Source organism: Zingiber officinale, chromosome 3B (assembly GCF_018446385.1).
Source record: "Zingiber officinale cultivar Zhangliang chromosome 3B, Zo_v1.1, whole genome shotgun sequence".
Lineage (NCBI taxonomy): Eukaryota > Viridiplantae > Streptophyta > Magnoliopsida > Zingiberales > Zingiberaceae > Zingiber > Zingiber officinale.
Genome location: NC_055991.1, coordinates 117,525,535 through 117,533,254, shown reverse-complemented (window position 1 = coordinate 117,533,254; position 7,720 = coordinate 117,525,535).

The following is a 7,720-nucleotide window of genomic DNA, read 5'->3' as shown; positions in this document are numbered from 1 at the left end:
GATATTTCGAAGATACTCCCAATTATCGGTCGATTTATTAGGATGGTTCAATTTAACCAGGTTGCTCCCATTAATCAATATTCGAGGCTTGACCCGTGCTTTGAACCTATATTTATAGTACTAGTTTTTGCTTTGTCCTCATCAAATCTCTTCAAGAATTATTTCTAGGGAAATTTTACGTCTTTTCCGAGGTAGTTTATTTGACTTTATCTTTTTCCCTTGATTTTATTCTATGATATTACTACCTTTTATGACGATTGACATTCTGAGCACCTTTTATTTTCCTTTTCCCTTTCGTCTCTTCTGTTTAGAGGTTTTAGCACAGAACTAGAAAAGGGACAAGGGTTTACGGAGTCCGTCCATCTTTTCGCTTCTCAATTCTTTTTCTTCTAACCCCTTCTCTTCATGGCGGTTTCTTCTCCGGCATGGTTCCTCTCGTGTTCTTCCGACCTCATAGATACAGAAGAAGTGGACTTACAGGCAACCTATGGTTTTCCTTCTTACATTGTCCGTCCTGCTCCTCATGAAGGTCCTCACCTTCCTCCCCTAGGATGTATCTCCATCTTCAGGGACCAAGTCTTGCATGGTTTCAGATTTCCCCTTCACTCTTTCTTTTGTGAGGTTAGCTGGTATTTTGCTATTCCGCTCAACCAGTTCGTCGCTCAATCCTTTTCCATTCTAGTGGGCTTCATTGGAGTATCCAAACTATTAGATTTCCCCCTGTCTCCTCGTCTTTTCCATTACTTCTTCATCCCTCGTCGGGTAGATGTTGGAGTTTTTAAGTTTCAGTCTCGTCCCAAGGCCATTCTGTTTAATCGCATTCCCCCACAAGGTGAATGGTATAAAATTTTTTTTTATATGCGCCTTCCCTCTCCTCCTCTATTTCCTATTCAATGGATACATGATCTGCCCCCGCTTCCTGACACTCAAGGTCTCCTCAATGATCCCTCTGTTGCCTCTGCTTTACCTAAACTGCGGGGAGCGAAATTCAGTTTGTCACATCTAATTGAAGAGAGCTTAATGTTTACCTTCGGGATAGGCAACATTAACACTCCTTTGGATGGTTCCTTTGGTGAGTATAATTATTTTACTTCGCCTTTTCTGATTAGTATATCTCTATAATAATGATGTTTATCCTCTGTTTTTCAGCCGATGCTATTCTTCCGGCTTTTATGTACAGGAATTCTGCTATGACCAAGTCCTTTATCAATAATCTTGGAGAACAATGGTTGTTGACCCGCCAGTCCGATCCCAATCCCTCTACCTTGGGCTTGCTTTCCGAAGAAGAACGACAAGCAGAGGGTATCGCACTCATGGAAGAGGAAGAAGAAGAGCCTTTTGTTGCTTTAGTTAAAAAGCCAAATCTTACCAAGGATTCTCCCTTTGGTGATTTCTTTAATACTTTTGTGCAAACTCCTCTTGTTCCGGCGCCTATTTCCTTTGAGAGAGGTAAGGCATCGATGACTCCCACCAATATCATCTCCAATCCTGCTCTTCGAATGATGAGGCCCGGTCTGCTTATCTCTTCTTCTTCTATTGTTTCAGCTTCTCCTGCTTCTGTCTCTGAGATGGCCGCTATCTCTCCTGTACCTTCTACATCCTTGGCATTGACCTTGCCTCCCTTGGCTTATAGGCCTCGAGCAAAACGAACACCTTGCCGGAGATCTTCTCCCATTGTCAGCCCTTCAGCCGTTAGTGTTTCCACAATTGCAACAACCCCTCCTACACTACTACCTTCTATTCCATCTAGTTCCTACTCTACTCCTCTTGCTTCTACTATCCCTTTTCCTTCCATTGCCTCCACTTCTTCTCCATCTCCGGCTTCTTCTAATCCCCCTCCTTTATTTAGAGTGGTTGCGGGCTTACCTTCTCAATTGGGACAGCCTTCTAGTCCTCCTGGCTACGACAGTTTACAACTGCAAGGTTTATTGGCTGAATCTTGGTCGCAAGGTTATGAAAAATTACGAGGCCTTAGTCTCCCACATCGAGCGGATCGTCATAGTCGTCAGGCGGTGGCTGTAAGTATTCCTAGTTATGTGTTTATTAGCTTTGTAACTTTATCTTTAACCTACATTATCCTTTTATTTAGTTTCTAGCCACAAGTCTGCATATCGATCAGCTACTCACAGCTAAAGATCATGAGAACACTAAGTTGAAAGCTCAACTAGAGACATTGAAGGCTGCCTCGCCCTCTTCTACTAGTAATTCGACTCAATTGCAAGAGAAGGTGGCCTTGCAGGATCAACAGTTGGGGATCCTAAAACAAGAGTTGGAAGAATGCCAGCAACTATTAAAAGACAAAGAGCTGGCTAGAAAAACCTTAGAATTATAGGTGGATCGACTGCATTCCGGTCTTCGTTTGGAGATCACTCTAAAAGAGAAAGCTCTCTTAGATGCTTCTCAGAAAAGTCTTATCTTAGAGAAAGTAGAGAAGCTTCATAATGCCTGTCTTTCTGACCAAGCTCAGGACCTGGCTTCTCATGATTTCACTATTCTACAGGAACAAGAGCTGAGGAAAGCTCAAGATAACGAATTATCATTGCTCCAGAAGGAATTGGAACAGCTAAGATCGGAGAAAGATGTTTTAAAAGAACAAAACACAAAGCTGCAAGCTGATTTCCAGAATTATAAGGAGCAGGAAAAGGGTCGGTGGGAAGAATGGCGACAAGCTTACTTACAGTCCCCAGCATTTGCCCGGGAATTTGTTCGCAGGATAGTGGGTGCGCTAAATCATTCCGTATCGGGAGTTCTCCGACAGTTAAAAGAGGGTGGATATCTACCCCAAGAACCTCCCCTCTCTTTCATAAATCGGTATAAAATTATTGATCTTCAGGCTAAGTATAATATCCCAACCGGATTTTGAATAAAGACTTTCATATATCTGGGCTCCCGTATAGAATCCCTTCTCAATTCCTGCTTAATCAGGCTTCGAAGCCGGGAGATTCTCTGAGTATTTATATCTTGCACGGGTTTAGAATCTTTGATCTCTTTTGTGAAGACTCATCTGATGTATTTCATATAATCTCCCGATGGTTCTGCTTCATATTGGTTTATAGTCTCCGGTTTCTCCTATGAAGGCCCGTCCGGGTTGCTTCATAGGATTTTGCCGATTGACTTTGGTTTATAGTCTCCGAGTCTACCTATGAAGTCCCGTATGGGTTACTTCATAGGATTTCCCCGATCGACTTTGGTTTATAGTCTCCGAGTCTTCCTATGAAGGCCCGACCGGGTTACTTCATAGGCTTTTCTCGATCGACTTTGATCTGTCTTGGTTTATAGTCTCCGGTTTTTCCTATGAAGGCCCGCCGGGTTACTTTATAGAATCTTCCCGATCGATTTTGGTTTATAGTCTCCGAGTCTTCCTATGAAGGCCCGACCGGGTTACTTCATAGGCTTTTCTCGATCGACTTTGATCTGTCTTGGTTTATAGTCTCCGATTTTTCCTATAAAGCCTGCCGGGTTACTTCATAGGATCTTCCCGGTCGACTTTGGTTTATAGTCTCCGAGTCTTCCTATGAAGGCCCGACCGGGTTACTTCATAGGATTTTCTCGATCGACTTTGATCTGTCTTGGTTTATAGTCTCCGGTTTTTCCTAGGAAGGCCCGCCGGGTTACTTCATAGAATCTTCCTGATCGACTTTGGTTTATAGTCTCCGAGTCTTCCTGTGAAGGCCCGACCAGGTTACTTCATAGGCTTTTCTCGATCGACTTTAATCTGTCTTGGTTTATAGTCTCCAGTTTTTCCTATGAAGGCCCGCCGGGTTACTTCATAGAATCTTCCCGATCGACTTTGGTTTATAGTCTCCGAGTCTTCCTATGAAGGCCCGACCGGGTTACTTCATAGGATTTTCTCGATCGACTTTGGTTTATACAAAAGTATAATACTTGGGCTAACCTCGTGTTGGCTTGTAATTCCTTGAAGGGAGCTGAATAGGCCTTTAGGATTTCCCCTTATTTTACTGCTTAAAAAATAGAAATGAGGCTTCTCCTGATACTTATCAATTTGTATGAACCATATTTATTTCCTGTGTCAATATTTATCTTGCTTGACTTTCATCAAAGAAACAAAGTACATAAACTGCAAGTATCTCAATTCGCCTGGGAATTCCAATAACTGTGAACATATTTAAAGTAATATGATCAAATCAGGCTAGATAAGGTTGCAAATGATTAGCGCTCCAAGGGCGTTCCAACATTCTTCCTTCGGCATCTTGGAGATAGTATGAGCCTGACGCGAGCTTTTCTATCACTTTATAAAGCCCTCCCCATTGTGGTTCCAACTTGCTGACATCCCCCACAGGTTTAACTCGTTTCCATACCAAATCCCCTACTTGGAAGAATCTGGGGATGACCCTTTTGTTATAATTCTATCTCATCCTTTGTCGATATGATATAAGACGAGTAGCAGCTTTATCCCTTATTTTCTCGATCAAGTCCAGCTCCATAAGTCGTCGGTCTCTATTATCCTCATCATACAATTGTCTTCTATCAGACTCTACTCCTACCTCAATGGGGATTACTGCTTCTCCTCCATAGACTAATTGGAAAGGAGTGATTCCTGTAGTTTCACGAGGAGTAGTACGATATGCCCAGAGAACACTGGGTAACTCGTCTACCCAGCTACCTCCGACATGATCTAGCTTAGTTTTCAATCCTCTAATAATCTCCCTATTAGTTACTTCTGCTTGACCATTGCTCTGCGGGTAAGTTACCGAGGTGAAAGCCTGGGTAATCCCATAACTCTGACACCAGTCTAGGATTCTATCGCCTTGAAACTGCCTTCCATTATCAGAGACTAATTTATGAGGAATGTTGAACCTGCAGATTATATTTTTCCATAAGAATTTGATAACTGCGTCTTCTGTAATCCTAGCAAGTGGTTCTGCTTTCACCCATTTAGAAAAATAATCCACGGCCACCAACAGGAACCTCCTCTGTGCAGCAGCCATAGGAAATTGACCCACTATGTCCATACCCCATTGATCAAAGGGACACGAGACTATAGAGGTTCTTAATAACTGGGTAGGGTGATGTAATATATTCTGATGCTTTTGACAAGAAATACAAGTTCTTACTAATTTAGCGGCATCTTCATGTAGAGTGGGCCAGAAATATCCAGCTAAGAGGATTTTATGAGCCAAAGATCTTCCTCCTATATGACTACCACAAGAACCCTGATGCACCTCCTGTAAAATAAATTGCGTGTCTTCTGTGCCTACACACTTGAGCAAAGGTCTAGAAAAAGCCCTTTTATATAATTTCTCCCCCACCATAGTATATTGAGCAGCTCATTTCTTAAATACCCTGGCTTGTTCTGTATCTCTCGGAAGAAGACCTTGCTGTAAATATAATATAATTTGAGCTCGCCAATCACCATGAATTTCTATATCAGTCTGTCTTTCAATACAGGAAATTAACAGGGTCTGTTCCACTGGTCGATCAAGACTCCATGGCACAACAGCAGAGGCTAGTTTAGCTAATTCATCTGCCACCTGATTCTCGGATCGAGAAATTTTTTGTATGCTCACATCTTGAAATTGAGATTTCAACTTATCGAATGCCTCAGCATATAACTTAAGTCTGTCATTATTGATTTCAAAATTACCTGATAATTGTTGAGCTGCTAGCTAAGAATCAGAATATATAAGGACTCGAGCTGCTCCTACATGTCGAGCAGCCTGCAAGCCAGCTATTAGAGCTTCATATTCAGCCTCATTGTTGGTAGCTCTGTAATTCAATCTAATGGAGAGTTGAAGTCTGTCTTCTCTTGGGGATATAAGAAGAATACCAATTCCACTGCCTTGTCTAGTTGCAGAGCCATCCACATAAACTTTCCAGGTATCTTCTTCTTCTGGGCATTGAACCTCTATGATGAAATCTGCTAGAGCTTGTGCCTTGATGGCAGAGCGGGGTTGATATTGAATGTCATATTCCCCAAGCTCGGTTTTCCATTTGACTAACCGTCCTGATGCTTCTGGGTTGAGCAATACCCGTCCAAGAGTGCTGTTGGTTAAGACAACAATCTCATGTGCTAAAAAATATGGGCGCAACCTCCGAGCAGTCAATATTAGAGCATAAGCTAATTTTTCTAGTGTAGTGTATCTACACTCAGCTCTTTTTAATAAATGACTAGAAAAATATACAGGTTGTTGCTCTTTTCCTTCCTGTCTGACTAATACAGAGCCTACGGCGTTTTCATTAGCTGACAAATACACCCACAGAGTCTCTCCTGCTATAGGTTTAGCCAACACAGGGAGTGTAGCTAAATAATCTTTCAACTCCTGAAAAGCCTTATCACATTCTTCATTCCATTGGAACTTATTAGCCTTTCTAAGTGTTTTAAAGAAATGAAAACTACGATCGGCTGATCTAGAAATAAATCTAGACAAGGCTGTGATTCGGCCTGTCAATTTTTGAGCTTCCCTCAGGTTGCGGGGTGGCTCCATGCTCTGCAGTGCCTTGACCTTACTCGGGTTGGCCTCTATCCCCCTTTCGGACACTATATATCCCCGGAATTTTCCTCCCTTCGCGCCAAACAAGCATTTGCTTGGGTTCAACTTGAGCCCATACTGTCTTAATGTCTTGCAAGTCTCCTCTATATCCCTGCACAGATCAGTAGCTTGAAGAGACTTAATTAAGATGTCATCAACATATATTTCCATATTCCTACCAATCTGCTTCTGAAAGACCTTATTCATAAGCCTTTGATAGGTTGCTTCTGCATTCTTTAGTCCAAAAGGCATAACATTATAGCAATAAGTGCCTTCAGATGTTATAAAACTAACATTTTCTTGATCCTCTTTGGCCAAGGGGACTTGATGATAACCTTGATACGCATCCAGCATGGAAATATATTCACATCCGGCAGTAGAATCAACCAGTTGATCAATCCTGGGTAAGGGATAGTAATCCTTCGGGCAAGCTTTGTTGAGATCCCGAAAGTCAATGCACACTCGCCATTTATTCCCGGGTTTAGAGACTAATACCACATTGGCCAGCCAGCTTGGGAATTGAACTTCCCTAATGTATCCGGCCTCCATAAGCTTGGCTATTTCTTCCTTGATAATCTGATTCTGTTCCGCACTAAAACTCCTCTTTCTTTGCATGACTGGATGGGCATCCGGGAAGACATGCAAGGAATTCTCCATGACGGCAGGAGAAATGCCCGAAACTTCTTTGGGAGTCCAGGCAAACACATCATTATTCTTCTTCAAACATTGCACCAACTCAGCTTTAAGATCAGGATCAAGATCGGCTGCAACGTAGGTGGTAGCTTCTGGCCGCCCAGTTTGGATTTGAACTTCTTCCTTTTCTTCATAAACCAAGACGGGCTGCTTTTCGCGAATGGCATTAACTTCCATTCTTTGAATCTTCCGAGCGGTGTTGGCCTCAGTTCGAATGATTTCTACGTAACATTTTCGGGCTATTTTTTGATCACCCCGTACTTCTCCGACCTGATCCTCCACGGGAAACTTAATCTTCTGACAGAAAGTAGAAACGACCGCCCTGAACTCATTCAGGGCGGGCCGACCCAATATCACATTATAAGAAGATGGAGCATCTACCACCATAAAATAAGATCTCCTGGTTCTCATCAGGGGTTCCTCCCCCAAAGAAATGGCCAACTTTATTTGCCCCAGAGGTTGCACTTCATTGCCTGTGAATCCATACAGAGGAGTTGCAATTGGTTGAAGTTCCATTGGATCAATTTGCAGCTAAT